General features: G+C 40.6%; 1 protein-coding gene across 8 annotated transcripts in view; it reads left to right on the top strand.

The window, feature by feature from the left end:
• The window catches only part of rbfox3a (RNA binding fox-1 homolog 3a), a 359399-nt gene that overhangs the window by 111728 nt on the left and 230681 nt on the right, over positions 1-16990 (top strand). The window lies entirely within an intron of this gene.

Below are 16990 nucleotides of genomic sequence, written 5' to 3'. Positions count from 1 at the left end.
TCATGTGGAAGCCCAGATTCAAACCAAGAACTCCTGTGAGATGCCAACCATTATATACTGTAATTAATATTATGTGACACACTATTCAGATATTTCCCCTGGCAGCACACAGACCCATAAACACGATTTATTATTACTCTCACAATTAGTCACTTGAGGTTGATCACTCGTTGCGCTTTCCATCTGATTTGTCGACTTTGGTGGTGTAAAAAACAACGTAAAATACTTCCATATGCCACTTTTCAGATGCTTTATTGTCATGATTGTCTGCTCAGGTCTATAGCTTGCTATTGATTCAAAGTGGAGCTATGGCCAAACTGGGCTACTTCTGATAGTCTGCTTTGCTTCTAGGCTGTATATTTAGAACTCCCTCCCAGGTTTGAACGGATACTGAAATTACGGATAAAAATGCAATACTTAAATTAGACATATCAAACAACAATTTATGATTATGCCAGGGAACTTCAAACAACTTCCTCATGAAGTGAAAGTAAAAGGGTTTTTATTGAAGCCGGACTGGCTCAACTTAAAACTAGGAGAAACCACAGCCACGTCGAGAAGACACTCAATCCAAAGGAAGTGACACCTCCTCCCCCCCCCCCACCCTCCTTGTTATTTCCTCCTCAGCTGAAATAGCTGTAATGTTGTCTGCTTCAGTGGAAAGTTGAGCCACTTTCCTCCTCACCACAAAGCAGGCTGAAGACAAATGAGGAAATCCTCTTCTTCTCTCAGTGGACTGTGACCCGTGAGACATTGGATGACACTCCCGCCCGGCTGCTCCTGTGGGTTTAACGAAAACTTATATCCAATAAAACTTTAAAGGGACGATAATGTGAAAGTGCAGTTAAGATCACGGTGATAGTCAAACATTGAAATTGTTAAAATGGCTCCGCAGAGAGAAAAAAAAGATCAGCTTCCGTGCGGCCGCCTACGCAAGGCTCTTCCTGAATTTACTTTTGTTATGATCAATTAAAGTGTTGGCTTTTAACTTTGCTTTTGTGCTGTAAAGTTTCCTTTTGGGTCAAGCAATAACATTCAGATAAAAATTAACTTTGTTGAAAGGAAATTTCGGCTTTTTTTTTTTCCTTCTCCAGCGCAGCAGCAGCAGCAGCAGCAGCAGCAGCAGCACTGAAAGAAATCCTGCATGAATGCCACTGGCCTTGACAATTTAACAGCTCTCTAAGTAATTTATTTTTCAACCCCCATGTTTTTACATTTTTTTTTTTTTATTATTATTATTTGGCTCACCTTGAAATGAACAGCCTTTCCTTCATTAGAGAGAATGTAACCTGTATGGTTGTATTGAATATCGCCTTAGGTCACAACACTCAAATGAACCAAACCCTATTAATTTGAGGGGTTGGTGATGGTGAGCTTGGGGCTGTGTGTGTGAGTCTGCGTGTGTGTGTGTGTGTGTGTGTGTGTACACATGCATGTGTGTCGACGTGAAATAAGAAGAGAGAGGGTTTTTGATTCTTTATTATTTTAACATTAATTGTACTTTTTACGTCTCTCATTTGCACGCACACACACACACACACACACACACATACATTAGACTGGACATTTTGTTGTCATTGTGGACAACCTCACATACATGGACATAATGCAGTTTGATTCATTCCCAAGCGATGGTTCTAAAATGTCATTCAAATGAGAATGTTTGTCTAATTTGGATTTCCGTTTGACTTCTCCGTCTGTGTTTAAATCTCTCTGTTGCATCCCAGCAGAGCTTTTTGGAAGACGCTGGGACACTCTCGACGTTTAGTTTATGCACCACTCTCTGGCACACAGAGTTCACGACCCTATGCGAGTGCGGTGCCACAGTGAGTGTTGGATATATGATAATCCCCCCCCCCCCCAGCCAGCTGTCACAGTCATGGAAAAACTGATTGTATCCGCTCTCTTCCTGCAGAAACTCTTACTTGTCAGGAACCCATCTGTGATGCACACAGAGCAGGTTTGGCTGCAGCTTTCTCTCCTTACTGCTGCACCGTTAACTCTGAGGCTTCTGTACATTGTGCCACAGTTCCTTAAGATCCCCGACGGTTGATGTAGGTTGTTTCTCACTCCTTGACTTAAAAAACTATAGGGGGGGAGATGGTGTTTGTGAGGCCGTGGCTCCTCAACTTTAGAACTTCCCTCTTTTTATTTTACTTCCGTGGGAGCATTTGTTCATTACTGTTTGTTTTTTTCATAACTTTTTTTCTGAAACAGTTTCTGATGTAAGGTTCCTGAAAGGTGCTCCATATATATACATTTATATATATATATGTATAAAAATACATGAAAATATGTAAATGATTCCTTTTCTGTGCGTGGCAGTCACTTGCTTCAGTCATATTGCTACAAGAGTTCTGGAAAATTCTTCACACTTTTAAAGCTGTATCATCCAGACCCAGGGGAGCCTGCATTCAAATAGAAAATAATGTGCTTAAAGTGCGTATTTTAAAATTCTTTTCAGGAACTTCACTCTCAGACACCAGGAGAAGAAAGTGACAGCTTCACTGTCTCAATAAGAGAAATCCTTGTCTAGGTATTCTCTGTCGGAGGAAGGAAAATGACTGATAAAAAAAAAAGAAAGAAGATCAATCGTAAATTGGAGCTTGTAACAGACCTTTGTAAGACTGTTCTTACACATGCAGATAATCTGACGTTTTGTTAAATGTAAGAATGTTAAAATGATGTCCCGCAGCATTTATTCTGTGATATTCATTTGGACATTCAACCGTTCAGTTGGACAAATGGAAGTTGGAGGCCACGGAGCATGTGTTTCCTCCGTGATTATTCCACCTACATTTGGTATTTCTTTTGGTACATTTCAACTTCTGTTTATTGATTTGGTTGTTTTCTTTAATTATGCGCATCGCTAAAATATTTCAGTAGTAAGAACATAACTTTTTCCCGTGGCCTGTATATTTTGTCCTCATTGCACTGGTATTGATTTGTTTGAAAAAAATCAATTATATGTGTTACCTTACAAGGGTTTTTCTGCATGGAGTTTGCATGTTCTCCCCGTGTGTGTGTGTGTGTGTGTGTGTGTGTGTTTTCTCCGGTTTTCCCCCCAGCGACCCTCATGTGAAAGATAAAGCGTTAGAAGATGGATGATGAATGTGTTACCTTGCACTTTATACAGTACCAGCAACTTGAAGACAAGTGTTGCACGTCGGCGTCTTTCATCCATCTGCAGTCTTTCTCCGGAGAAAGATTAATTGGGCACATATATGCAGTGTTAAAATCGGAGTTTGTGAATCTCGTGGGCAGCCCCAGGTGAATCTAAAGAGAACTCTCTCTCTCTCAATTAGTTTCCCCCACTTTCTTTTCACATTTGTCCTTCTACCCATCTTTCTTAGTTCCGTTGTGTGTCTGCGAGTCTGCGAGTGCGCCGCGTCTCCCGTTTACTGTCGCTGTTTGTGTATTTGGAGGACGTTTCCTCTGTGTTCGCGGCCTACCACGCCACACTATCCATCTTCCTATCTATCCATAGACAGAGGAGGTCTGCTCGCTCCTTCAAATGAGAAAGTAAAAGGCTTCCCTCCAGCTCTGTACCTCCTAAAGATCAACTGTAAATCACACTAATGGAATTCATGCCAGTGTTTGTGTGTGTGTACTTGCGCGGGCACGTGTGTATTACGTCTGTGAGATGAGGCTGTATTATTTTACAGCAGCTATCATTTGAGTAAACACTCCCACAGCAAGTGCCCATCAGAGCATTGCAGTGAATATATACTGCATGCATTAGATAGTGATGCTCCTTTTTTTTTTTTTTTTTTATTTGGGTTCAGATGACATGAGTTTAAGACGGGGCAGGGACTGCACACAAGGGCTTTGTGTGTGTGTGTGTGTGTCACAGACACTCTGCAAGTTCAAAACAACGTGATTATTTGTTCTCGTGTTTCTTCTGATTTGCTGAGGGGGAAAAAAAAGAAAAGAAAAAGTGGAACTCCACAACACGATGTGCAACTGTTGCAGCATTAGGTACATAAAACGGGAAATAAGCATTAAACGAAAGTGACAGACAGACGGATAACCTGAGAAACAGATGCAATCAATCAGAAACGGGTTAAAGCAAAAAGTGATAAAACACCCAGACAAGGAGTCATCCGAGGTGTGTGCAGGCCATGTGGGGCCTTTCTGTGTGTTCATGTGTGTAGCCTGATGCAACATAGTGCAAAACTCTGACATGCAACAGTTCTTAGCTGTTTTGGTGAAACGGCTCAGGAGTAAATACTAAAAAAAACAAAACAATTAATGATGTTTGAACTGTGTCGGACACTCTGTTTCGATTCGGCACTAAATAAAGAATTTGTATTTACTGTTTATTCTCTTTACATCAGAGATGGCACACGAGACGAGGTCGGCTCATCGCTTCGGTCTCCCAGACCCCATGCAAATACATAAAGACATAAATAACTAAACACTAAAGTTCAGTAATCCCTGCTGTCTTATTTAAAAAACAAATGCCTGGTGTAAAAAGCTAGTTCATTATATAAACGATATACATTTCATTTTCTCTTTGTTGTAAGAGGTGATTAGCTGAATGAGTCATCTTGGTTTGCATGTTCTAAATTTGCGTTTATTTATTATGTTTGTGTTGTTTTATAATTACGTTCTTTCATTACGTTTAATATTTTATAATAGCAAATGTGTTTACGTTTAGCTTTTTACACTTCTGATTTCAGCAGGTTTCACATAAAAGAAGTACAATTGTCCATGTGTGAATTCAATGTATTAATCCTCGTCATTTACATTCACTGTGTGATGTCGCATGTTCTTTAGGTTTTTGTTCCTATTGTTATTTTACTGGGAACCTCTGAGGACGTGGACTCCTATTCATTATATCTGTAAGATTTTGATGTGTTAAATTTCACGAGTGACAGAAAATATCTGTGTGTGTGTGTGTGTGCAGAGACCTGAGAGGTTTAGGGAGCAGGGGACGGAGGGAGGGGAGGGGAGGGAGAGCAACATAAAGAAAGTGAAAAGAAAAGGCGGACAGCGAGGGCCAAGCAGAGGCCAATAGAGATGACAGGACGTGAATTTCCTGCCAGTCGCCAACATTAAAGATATCTATGTGAAATGAAACGGTGCCCGTGTTGAGATTAAATCAGTTTCTCAAATTCTTTTTCCCCCTAGAAAAGAAGGAAAATAGATCAGCAACCTTTGTGCACATCAATTTATATTAGCTTTTATAAACAGTACATCCAAAATCTATGTGAAAAAATGATAATTTACTAGGTCATTTATTTGATATGTTAAATATCAATATATGAAATAACCTTTAATTTATAATTGGCATACGTTTAATTATATGCTTTAATACTCATTATCAATGTAACTATAAACCAATGAGTCCAGTGATAAAGTTTCTTTATCGGTGCATCCGTTATTGTAACGAATGAGACGTTAACTTCAGATTATTATATCGGACAATAATACTGTAGAGTTGTTGTTTTTTTCATTCTCTCCATCCTTTGACTGCTGCAGGATGCCAGCTCTCTGTTTCACCTCATCTCCATAGCTCCATCTATCTTTCCCTTTCTCTCTCCCCACTCCTGCTCCTTCATTTGCTCCCTCCATCCCTCCCTCCCTCCCCCCCTTTTGTCACATTCTCCGAGGCTACATTCTTTTATGCTAATGAGGCTAAGCCAGTGGTGCCAGTGTTGACGCTGCAGGATACTTTTCCCAAACATTTAACCCTTCCAGGAGGAGCAAGGTGCTGTGTGTTTGCACATTTTAAATGTCAACCGGCATCACGGCAGGCAAGAGGCTACAAAGAGCTTTGGAAATTTGCCCCTGAAAAACGCTAATGTGTTTTATAGACTCTTTTATCCAAGGTTGCAAACATCACCCTAAAGCTGTGGGGGGGATTCAAGGATTCAGGGATTCAGGGATTCGGCACTCAAACCTACAATTTGGACTTATGTGAAGCGAGCGAAAATGTCTTTTGACTAAAAGGTTACATCCATATGTGATCAGCGAGCATGTCTTTCTTTAAACGCTACGCTGCGGCAACAGCTTCCACTCTTCTGGTTTCAGACCTTCCAACAGATGGTGTAACCTGACTGCAGGGCTCTGCTCTTTCCTGCCACACAAGCATTAATGAGATCCAACACTGTTGGCTGATAATGCCTGGCAGAGATACAGCACTCCGGTGATGGATGGGGTTGAGGTCAGGGCTCCAAGGCCACGCGAGTCCCTTCGACATTCAAATAATGGTCGGCACAAGGAGAGGACTTTTCCATAAAAACAGACAAAATACTTTTGCTTCTCATTTACACACACGCTCGCAAATGGATGGCGCCGCTCTGACCGTCAAACTTGTGATTTACGATTAATGGTAATAGCAAAAACAAGTTCCCGGGATCTCAGATACCTGATTTTCATAATATTCAAGCACCCGGTGCAACCTTACTTGTTGATATTCACAAGATCTGTTTGAGAAATATTGGAGCTAAAAGACAAGGATACTAACACCTATTGCCTCTTTTATTTTCTTGCATTTTCAGATTTCTTTTTTTTTTTACCTTGCTGTGACCTTATGGGCTTAAAAGTCTTAACCAACCATCATAATTGTAGGTATTCAGATGAGTTACCATAGTGTGGAAAACAACATGATTGAACAATCCTCTTTTGCTATTGAACAATACAGTCTGTACATATATGCACGAGTAAAGGGAAGAAATAAGGTCGTTGCACATTAATATTTATTAATTTGTTGAATTTCATGACTCAGGCAGTGTTGAATATTGCTCGTGGCCTTGATATTGACCCCGTATCAGACTGAACAATTTCCATGTTTGACGGCTCCTGCTCTCGACAAATCGATAAAAACAACAAGTCTGGAAAGGGGGAAACATAGCAGTGAGTTAACTGGGAAGGTGTGAACCATTTGTAACACTCTGCGGAGGCAGGTGTGTAAATCTGGTAATGTGCCACCGAGTAGTAAATAACCGTTCTTTATTCCTCTTTGCTTCTTTTGAAGGTTTGCAGCAGCAATGACCTCCACTGCAGCTGCTTGTTTAAATTATATTACATTAATAATGGAGTTCACGCTGCGTAGCATGACTTAATCAGTGTAAACTCAGGCATCAAAGGGATGCGAAGGCCACATGAGGTCCCATATGCAGGTAATTGTGCGTGCGAGTACACATGTGTCTGCTTTAAGAGCTGAACCAAGTGAACAATGTCATCTCATAACCTACAATGAAAAAAGTTAACGCTGGTTTAATAAAGGCTGCTGAAGTCTGTCTTCCCCTACTTTCCATATTTAATTAGATATGACAGCCCCCAAACAGGCAATCTCCATATTTCCCTGTGAACCAAATGCATTTTAAGGAGTTGTTAGTCATAATTAGCACATCAATTTCCCGGAAAAAAAAACAAAAAAACGACACATGTTGTCTCTTCTCCTTCTCTTGGTGCCATGGAATCGCCAATACAGCAGCTAATTATGGTTTATTTTTGGAGGACGTGGAGGCGGGTGAGGGGAGGAGTGGGTGTTGCCAGCACACCATGGTGACCTGTCTGAGAATATTCAGGAAAACAAAAGCAGGAGCAGAATTTCTGGGAAGGAAAAGCATAAGCATGCACAGTACGCATGTGTATCCTGTTTATTATTGACCTGTTTTCACTTATGTGTTCACCGTGTGAAAAAGGTACAACTCCATACAAATAATTGATATTTTCTTCATATAGTGTCACATAAATGTCTAATTGTTTAACTCATGGACATTAAAGTATCAGGTTATTGTAATCATTACATTAGACTTATCCTGGATAATCATAGATGATCACATTTGCTCATTTAAAGCAGCATTCTACACATTTTCAACCTTACAAGTTTTAATTGGGTGAGGGTTTTTTTCCCTTTTACCAGAGCCAAGTGAATACATTTTAGTTTTTCTCCAGCAAAAGTTTCACTTATCATGTTTGGAATAGCACTTTATTTTCTTGTTTTAAAAATAATGACCCAAACACAGTGAGATCTGTCACTATTTTTTTATTCAAGTCATAGATATAACCACTTTTGGAAGCCTGTCAATGAAAAAGAAACAAATGTGTCTCATCTGTTTTGTCTTTCATTTGGGATATTGCACGATTGGAAATTGTGATTTTGCCAGTTTTATGTTTTAACCACCATTACAAATATGCTAATGTGTATTAATTAATAAATACAAAAAAAGTTAATGCCAGGGACAGGCATTCATATATAATTCCATAACAGTGGGGAAGAGCAATAATATGTTTGAGGGACAAATTATTATAGGATGGACTCGACATAAGAGTTTTTAACTTACTTGCTCCTGATAAACACACCTCTCTAAAAAAAGAAAGAGCATCAGTGTTTCCAGGAATTATGACGCCTGTCCATGCAGCAAGGGGAAAAAAAAGATCATGTGACTTTGAATCTGCTCCCATGAAACACTTTGATTTCGTAGCTTCGTCGCTCTCCCCCTTGTTTCTTGTGGTCCTCTGCCTCTCACACTCGTGCATAGCCAGGGAAATAATGAATCTTCTCTTCAGCACAATATCATTTACATATATTATTATATTGCAATTTCACACTTATTTGCATGGGCTTGTGAGGCTTTTCCTTCTTATGAAAGTCGTACATTATTCTGTCTGCGCTGCCCGGGCAACTTAACGGGAGCAAAGTGGCGGGTGGGGGGGGGGCGCACTGTATCCAATTTAATTCGGTTAAGTTCATCCTCACATATGTTACTGTACAAAAACAACACAAACTGGTCCCTCTGAATGTTATTACTACCAAAAGTGTAAGTGTGTGCCTGTAGTTGTTTTTTCCTCATGTTGTAGTTTTTCCTGAAATCCCGCCTCTTCATGTTTTGTGATGTTTTGTCGTCGGCTCAAACTGCAGTTGTGTAACAGTGACGCTTTTGAGCAGACTGCTCGTAAGAGTTCCGAGCTGATGGTCAGACAAACTGTTTTACACCATTTGAAACCATGCCCTTGACCTCAAGGACCAAGTGATTGTATTTACTTTACAGTGGAGCGGCAGGTCAGAGGTCATGATGAATACTCACATCTTTCAACATGGCATAATCTGCAGAGTGCATTCCAGAATAAAATCTAACTGTGTAAAGCCAAGAAAACAGTAATGGGTTAAACTTTGTCTGATTTGATTTGTTCCTCTTTAATAAGACTTTAATCAGACAAAAGCTTGGATTTCTACATTATTGTCTGAGGGTTTATGAGGGCTAAAATCTAGCAACATCAAAAATATGTTGCAGCTTAATTTGATTGTTTTCTTAATTCACTGTGCATCGCAGAAACACACACATAACAATCCCAGAGCAAAGTCTCTGAACCATATGTAGATTTGTTAAGCAGAGGTACAGATTCACAAGATTCTTTATTATTGCAACGCTTGCGTCAAGTCTACTTTGAAAAACAATCATACAGATTTCCCCTCTTATTATTTACATAGTTCCTTATAGTCAAAAGACAAAAGGAGGGGTAGACATTGAAAGGGGGGAGGGGGGGGCAAGAGAGACACAAGACAAATGGGTTCAAAGGAAAAACAGACTTCACAGAGCCAGTTAGTTGCATCCCTTTGAACAAACTGCAGCGCTCAAACAGAGCTGCCTCTTATTGTTTCAACTCTGTCAATCAGATATCCCTCTACAGTGTTTATGCAAACAATGGCGCTGCACCCAGCGCCGTTGCGTGGTGTAATGAAATAACATCTGGAAGAGTGGCACTGTGCATGATTAGCCTAATGGAAGATCCGACTCGCAGCCGTCTTGCTCATTTGCTTGTTTCAATATGAGGGGATTATCGCTGATTCCATGATAAGCATGATGATTGCTTTGAAACCACATGGCTCATCCTGCCATTGTGGTGTTCCTCCATATGCCGCGTGTGTGCTGTAGTTTGATGGATCTGTTGCACAGGCTTCAGACCAGTTTTGCACAGAGCAGAAACAGAACTAGTGTACTTTTACTCTGAATGTTTTTCTTTTGTTTTACATTTAATGAAGTCTCTTTTTAAAAAAAACATATTATGAACAACCTCAAATTACTTGAGAAAAATAAGTGCAATTTCAATTCAGTTTACTATTTACGCATTATAATATACAGATCACAGTGGATCCACAAAGGCCCAAAACATTTAGTCACATGTATCTGGATCAGAAATATATAGTGTATAGTATTATTTTTAATACTAATAAGATATTTTCACAAATTCATCCTGCGGGCCGGACGGGGGGCCTTATGTTTGACACACCTGCATGCATAGAGAATTTACATTTTTAACTATTGACATGTTAACCCAGGAGAATCTCATTATTTACAACATACAGTATGATTGTTTAAAACGGCCATGAAATCTAACATATGTGACCTGTCAGTGTGAGTTCTTGAAGAAGAAGAAGAAGAGGAAATTCTTCTGGTGGTTTTTGTCGTTATTGATGTCATTATTCTGCTTCTACACGTGGTTTGCTGCGTCCTTCATCTGAAAACAGTTTGTGGGCACTGTTTGCAGGTGTCTTGCTTTACTAGTGCAATGTCTTGACATAAAAACCGATCCTGTGTGCCGCGTTGGAATGATCTAAACATCGCTATACAGAGAAACATAGTGAGCGTCATGTGGAGCTGATAGACTTAATCAGCATGTTGTGGGTGGATGCTTATGTCTATTCATTTGTATTTGTGTAAGAAAGAAAGAAAGAAAGAAAAGAAGTCATTTGACATCGTCGTTGTGGTGGCGATGTTGTGGCACCGCGATGCTGTCATTGCATTTGCATTGCGTCAACGTTATAAAGCCGTTGTTGCTGTCGCATGTGCGATAAGTGTGTGATTATAATTGTATTGTCGCTGTAGCTCTGCAGAAGTGGGAAGCATTGAAGCAATGAGCTGCAGGCCTGCTGAGATTAAAAGGTGGCTGTGCCATGCTTGGCTTCATTATTCACTGGCTGTTGTGCATTTTGTTTTACAGCAACACACACACACACACACACACACACATCGACACCAAAGGCAAAATGTGAGGGAGCCAGAAAACAGCCCACAGTCTTAAAAGTCCAATGTTGCATTCATGTACTCCATTATCTGGCCCAGGAGCAGAGGAGAGAGACCTAAAGAAGGATGGAGAGGACAGAGACTGATTGTGTTATCACCGTGTTTACATTAAACACCCAAAGGCTCAAAGGCCTTGGATGGATTATAGTCAACACAGAGAGAGGGAGAGAATGTGTGTGTGTGTGTGTGTGTGTGTGTGTGTGTGTGTGCGTACACACTGTTCTGTAAGCATGCATTCACTTATTGTTCCCCTTTTCTGCCACCACCTGGGTTACTTCAACACTTCACCTTCACATAAACATCCTAACCAGTTCCTTTCATACGATGACACTGACCTGTTTCACAGCATCTAACCCGTTCTTATTGACTGTATACTGATGGATGAATGTAGTCAACGGTTTCCAAAACAAATCCCGGATGTAAAGCCTTGAGATCTGAGCAGCGTCATGACACTTTTTCAAACCAGAAGTTCACCTGCAACCAGGCTCCTGGTGTCGTCATTAGACCACATTATCACATCTGGCCCCTGATATAGGCTATAAATAGACATGCGTGTCTATTTAATTATAAATGGGGACATAATTTATGTTTTTTTGCAAAAACATTTGACATGGAAAACAGCCAGAAGTCGTCCGTGAGTGACAGTGAGCTCATCAACTCCTCTCTCCCTCTGTTCATGTTATGATCACAGGAAGCAAACATCAGGATCCTCTCAGTCGCTCCACTCTCCTCCAGTGTTAAGTAGTGTTGAATGAGTTTTTACGTCCTATACCCGGGGTCATTTACAGATGTCCGTTCTGTACACACCGACTCCTCACTCGGTTCATCCCAGTGCCTCTTACAATCAAATGAAAGCACACACGCAGGTTCCCTGCATTGACTTCCATTCATTTGTACAGGCTAACCAAAGCCATATCCCTAACCTTAACCATTACCAGTTATTGCCCAACCACAATTGACATCTTAGTCAAGTAGCTCCTGAAAAATTAGTTTCTGCCTCATTAGGACCAGGGTTTTGTCTCCATTAGGGCTCCTGGGTCTGACAAGGTCAGGGTTTATGACAGAAAAGGTTCTGCAGAGGTAACAAATACAAGTATGTCATCAGTTCATCCAAATACAGTGTGATTAGCTTTTATTCACATTTTCTATTTGATACTTTTTTAAGAACATGCATTTGTTTATCAGTCTTTCTCCTCTGGTCTCCCCCCTTATTACATTGAGATATCAGCAAAAACCTGCCCGTGCACTTGTTCTCCAATCCCCCTTACACCTCCACTGTCTGGCAGCCGTAATTCATTCCTCACAAAGGATATGATGAATTCTCACTCACTCATGAATCCTCTGGCTAATTATGCTGCAGCAACATTACCATAGTTTCACACTGGCTACACCCTATTTCGGATGAGGTGGGTCCGTGCGTATGCGCGCGCACGACTTTGAGTGTAAACAAGCTGCCATGGAGAATGTACAAAGAGTCCTTCCTGGAAAATCTGCATATGTTGTTCCCAGTGTTTTTGTTGACAGTAAAGTAATAACAACAAGCCCCGTATGCATTATAATAATGTCCTGGATCAAAGTGTCTGTGTGACACCTGTATTCACACACATGGCAGTGACATGCATGATCTAGTTAGCAGTTAGCGGCTTAAAGCGGCAATCTGTATCTTTTGGTGATATTTGTTTTTGTTGATGTTATTGTTCTGCCTCTGTTAAGACTTTGTGCTCAGAAATTATGACAGTAACACTATGTTTTTATGCCGTGTCCTTCATCTGAAAATGGGCTCTGTCAAGCAAAACTATCAGCCCGGACTGAGGGAGCGTTTGTGAGTATACAACAGCAGCACAGGGGCGGGTGGGTGGGCAAAACAAATATTAATTCCGTCCAAAATGCTGCACCTTTTTATGAGCAGCTGTTACACTTCACTAAAATAAAACAATGTCACTGGGTGACACGAGATCTAAACACTGCTATACTAGGAGACACTCATATGTTTACATGCACAGTTTAATTGAGCTAAGGAGCATAGGACATTTTGGTCCATGCACAGAATGCCAAGTCTGACTCCAGTCTGACTAAGAATATACAAGCAGGAGTAATCGGACTATGAATCACATTATCCAGGTATGTTAGTCCGACTAAGACTAGCTTGATTTTAGTCGGACTAACATGTTTACATGGCATTAAGAAAACCTGATTATTCTCTTAGTCTGACTAAAATTTGACTTTTAACAAGCATGTAAATGCACTCACAGAGAGAGTCACAGGGTGTTGATAAGCTTAATCAGCATTGTGTGAACTCATGTGACAATGGTTTGAAAGTAATGGGCATTTGCTCATGTTTGAAAGTTAGGCACTAGAGTGTTATCTGCAGGCGTGAACACACTGAGGATGCATTTGACATCCAGTCACTCAGGGCACATTTGTAGGTGGACGTCTTGTAACTTCTCACTGTTTTCAAGTGCATCTTCTGCACCACCACAAACAACTGCTGTGGAATGTGTAACTCATACATTTACTCACAAATTGCAGATTTTTGAACTCAAAAGACTCACACTGGTGTGCCTCACTTCTGTGAGAAACACCTGTCGGTAACACTTCTCTCCTCAGTTTTGTGTAAAAGTCACCTCACGCCGCTGCATAAAATCTTATTTAATTTAAGAATTGTGCACAGCGCAGTGAATCGCTCAGCTCCATCGCCGTACCCCAGTCTCTCTCTCTCTCTCTCAACATCATTTGGTCTTTGTAAACAGAAATGATGTACATGTTATTTGCATATAGAGCGGGGGAAGACGGAGCTGATCACAAGTGGTCATGCGAGACGTATGTGGAGATGCATTCTAATGCCAGTCGTCAACAGCTCCCCAGTCGCGCTCCTGCACTTTTGCAGCTTTATTTATGTTCAAAAACACGGCATTGACCAAAAAAAACAACCAAACAAACATTGGTATTCACTCCTTGGATCTGTGGTGTCACAACAACATTAGCTATGAGATTAGATTTAAAAAGGTTACTGAATACTAGAAGAGCAATATGAAAGTCTAAACTACTGTAAAGAAAGGAAATCTCTTAAAGGGCCCAGAACAGAGGGCTCCACTAATCCTCTGCTGTGGCATGAGATAGAAGTGTTATCTGTTTTAAATAAGAGTGTGGGATGTGATGGTTCCATGTCACAGTCTGCCTGCTAAGCTGACACACGGGCGACGATAATACCGGGCTGCTGTAACAACATCCCCAATCAGGATAACGATCACGTCAACGTGTCATTTCGCCTTCATGCTTACGTCTTCATATCCCTTTCCCTCCTCCTTCACTTTTGTGAAAGTGCTGAACATGAATAATATAATGTTCTTTATTGATATTCATTGGGAGGAAACCTTCAGGTATTTACTGTCTTTGTTTCGCGGGGCGACCTTCAAACATCTTGAAACTCGGCTTTACACAAAGTCTCTCTCTCTCTCTCTCTCTCCCTCTCTCTCATCCCCTTGTTTCCATGAATAAAGCAAGCAGTGGAGATGTTTCAGTGATTCAGCTCTTATTTGCCCGGCTATGCCGGCTTTCCTCACACTATCTCATGGCCCAGGGGAAGGATTTAAGCCTGTCTGCTGGAAAAAAAAGAGAAGAAATTCTAATATTTCTTCAAATACAAGTCAAATAGAAAACAGTAGATATACTCTTTATCTTACTCTTACTCTCTCTCTCTCTCTCTCTCTCTCTCTCTCTCTCTCTCTCTCTCTCTCTCTCTCTCTCTCTCTTTCTCTCTCTCTCTGTATGTGTCAACATGTGGAGTATCCGTGTGCTCAAAAAGATGATACAGTGCTCACTCATTGGCCAAGAGATCGCTCCCTTTGCGTTACACTAAGATTTACACAACTGAAGTATAAAAATCATACAAACCACCCACACCAAGTATAAGCAGACGCCCTTCCGTTGTAAAGTCCTTTTGATAATTAGGTTGTAAACATGCCTGAAACCTAAAAATATAACCTCATCTATTAAAGAGGAAATGCAGCTAAAGTTTGAACGAGGTTTCATTCTAATGAATGACGGCATTCTTTTGGTTTGATGGAGTGAAAGCAAACGAAAGAAAAACTCCTTTTATACGGCACATTTTAAACATCATAGCCGTATGTGCTCACTCCCTCACTCCCTGTATTTAAAGTTAGTATTATGCACTCTGGCAGACGGCCACTGAACATGACAATATGCATTAATAAATCACTGAATCGCTATAAAGTACTGTATATGTACCTGGGATACATTTTACCTTCTTTTTTTTTTTAGTACCCGCTTGCACCGGAAAAATGCACAGCAAAATTAATTTGTGCGTCAGAGTGAAATGTTGGAGGGTGCTCGGTGATTTAATGACTGCCTGACTGGACAGTAAATTAACACAGTTAATTAAAAATAAGAATGTATTTGAACCGTCCACTCCTGTCTCGCTGACCTTTATGCCACATCTTTCTTGCCGAGCGATCCATACCCGGGCAGCAGAGAAGAGTTACACACGCGGACGCTGCGGCAGACGCGACGCGTACACAATACAGCCTTCAGTCGGGTGTCCGTCCACTCGCGGGTCAATAGTTTTCAAGGGTGGTTCGCAATTAGTCACACTCCCAAAGTCACGAATGTGACAAAAGTTTATATAAAATATGGACAAATTGCAGCTGCTGAAACCCTTACTGTTATTTTGTGCCATTCTGTCCCCATTAATACCATTAATTATAGGGCAAACAGGGCATGTGATCCACCTAACAGTGGAGTACCTGGGTGTATGTACTAGGACGTACACACACCCTGTACGAGGTAAACAGCACACTGCACATTGAGAGACCTCACTTAGACTTTTTGACACCATCTATATCCAGTACAATGCATCTGGAAATGAAATAATCTTGATAGATTTTAAGTGCACACTCCCATCTTAATTATAGCCATTTGACAGGCTGCCAATTTCACTTAAAAGTCCCTATAAGTTAAATGGCTGCAAATGCACTGCATTACATCGCTCGCTTTAGCCTTTCCTATTACGCCCCTAAAAGAGCAGAAAGTGGAGTTAATGTAAAAATAAATGTCCCCTTAAGTGCCGTTGGCCCAAGGAGAACACTGTAATGTTCTATTTAGCCTCTGCTCGACAAAATCTTTATATACATTTACAGTCGCCTACAACTCCTTCATTAGTATAATCAAAGACTGAAAGTTGTTTTGCGTGGTTATTAGTCTGAGCGAGCCATAAACTGGAGGAGCTGCGCTTTGTAAGCATATGAATTATTGTTTTATACACTAACACACTTTGAAAAATATGACTTTAATTTTGTGGTTATGCACACAGGCAGCTGGATAAGAGACAAGAGCTAGTAAATCTATTTGCTTTGATTGTTTTGTTTCCTCTCCCCGAACCTCATCCCGCCCCAAGGCCATGCAATCTTCAAGTTTATTTCTCTCTTCTTAACATATTTGCCAAAATATGGAGGAGTCTTTCTCGGTTACTGTTGTTGATACAAGGCTGAAGCTGAGATTTAAAAGAATTTCAACAAAACAAAAAACAAACCAAAAAAAAAATTTCCACCAGACCAATTTGTCCAATGTCACTTCTCAAGGGCTTCGGTGTGTCGTGCATTCACGATGAAACACGTACCTGAATTAAGTCTCTTTGACCCGGTCCACACCTGATAACTGCAATACATCCTGAATATGTCCTCGCTATTGATCACCGCATCCACATGTGGAGGTGATTTGAGAACGCATGTGAGCACAGAATGGTTTTACACTAGTGGTTGGAACTTGTTTAATTTGATAGCAGCAAGAGTAGGGATTTGATTCTCTATTCTTCCCTTGTCTCTCTCTCTGTCTCTGTCACATACTAATAAGTTACATCGTTTTTGTTTGTTTTTTCTTTATTTCAAACACATTGTGCAACATTCACAATGACAACACATACGTTTACATCTCGT

The sequence above is a fragment of the Solea solea genome, chromosome 21, assembly GCF_958295425.1.
Source record: "Solea solea chromosome 21, fSolSol10.1, whole genome shotgun sequence".
NCBI lineage: Eukaryota > Metazoa > Chordata > Actinopteri > Pleuronectiformes > Soleidae > Solea > Solea solea.
Note: the sequence above shows the minus strand (reverse complement) of the source record. Positions and strands in the feature narration are given on the sequence as shown.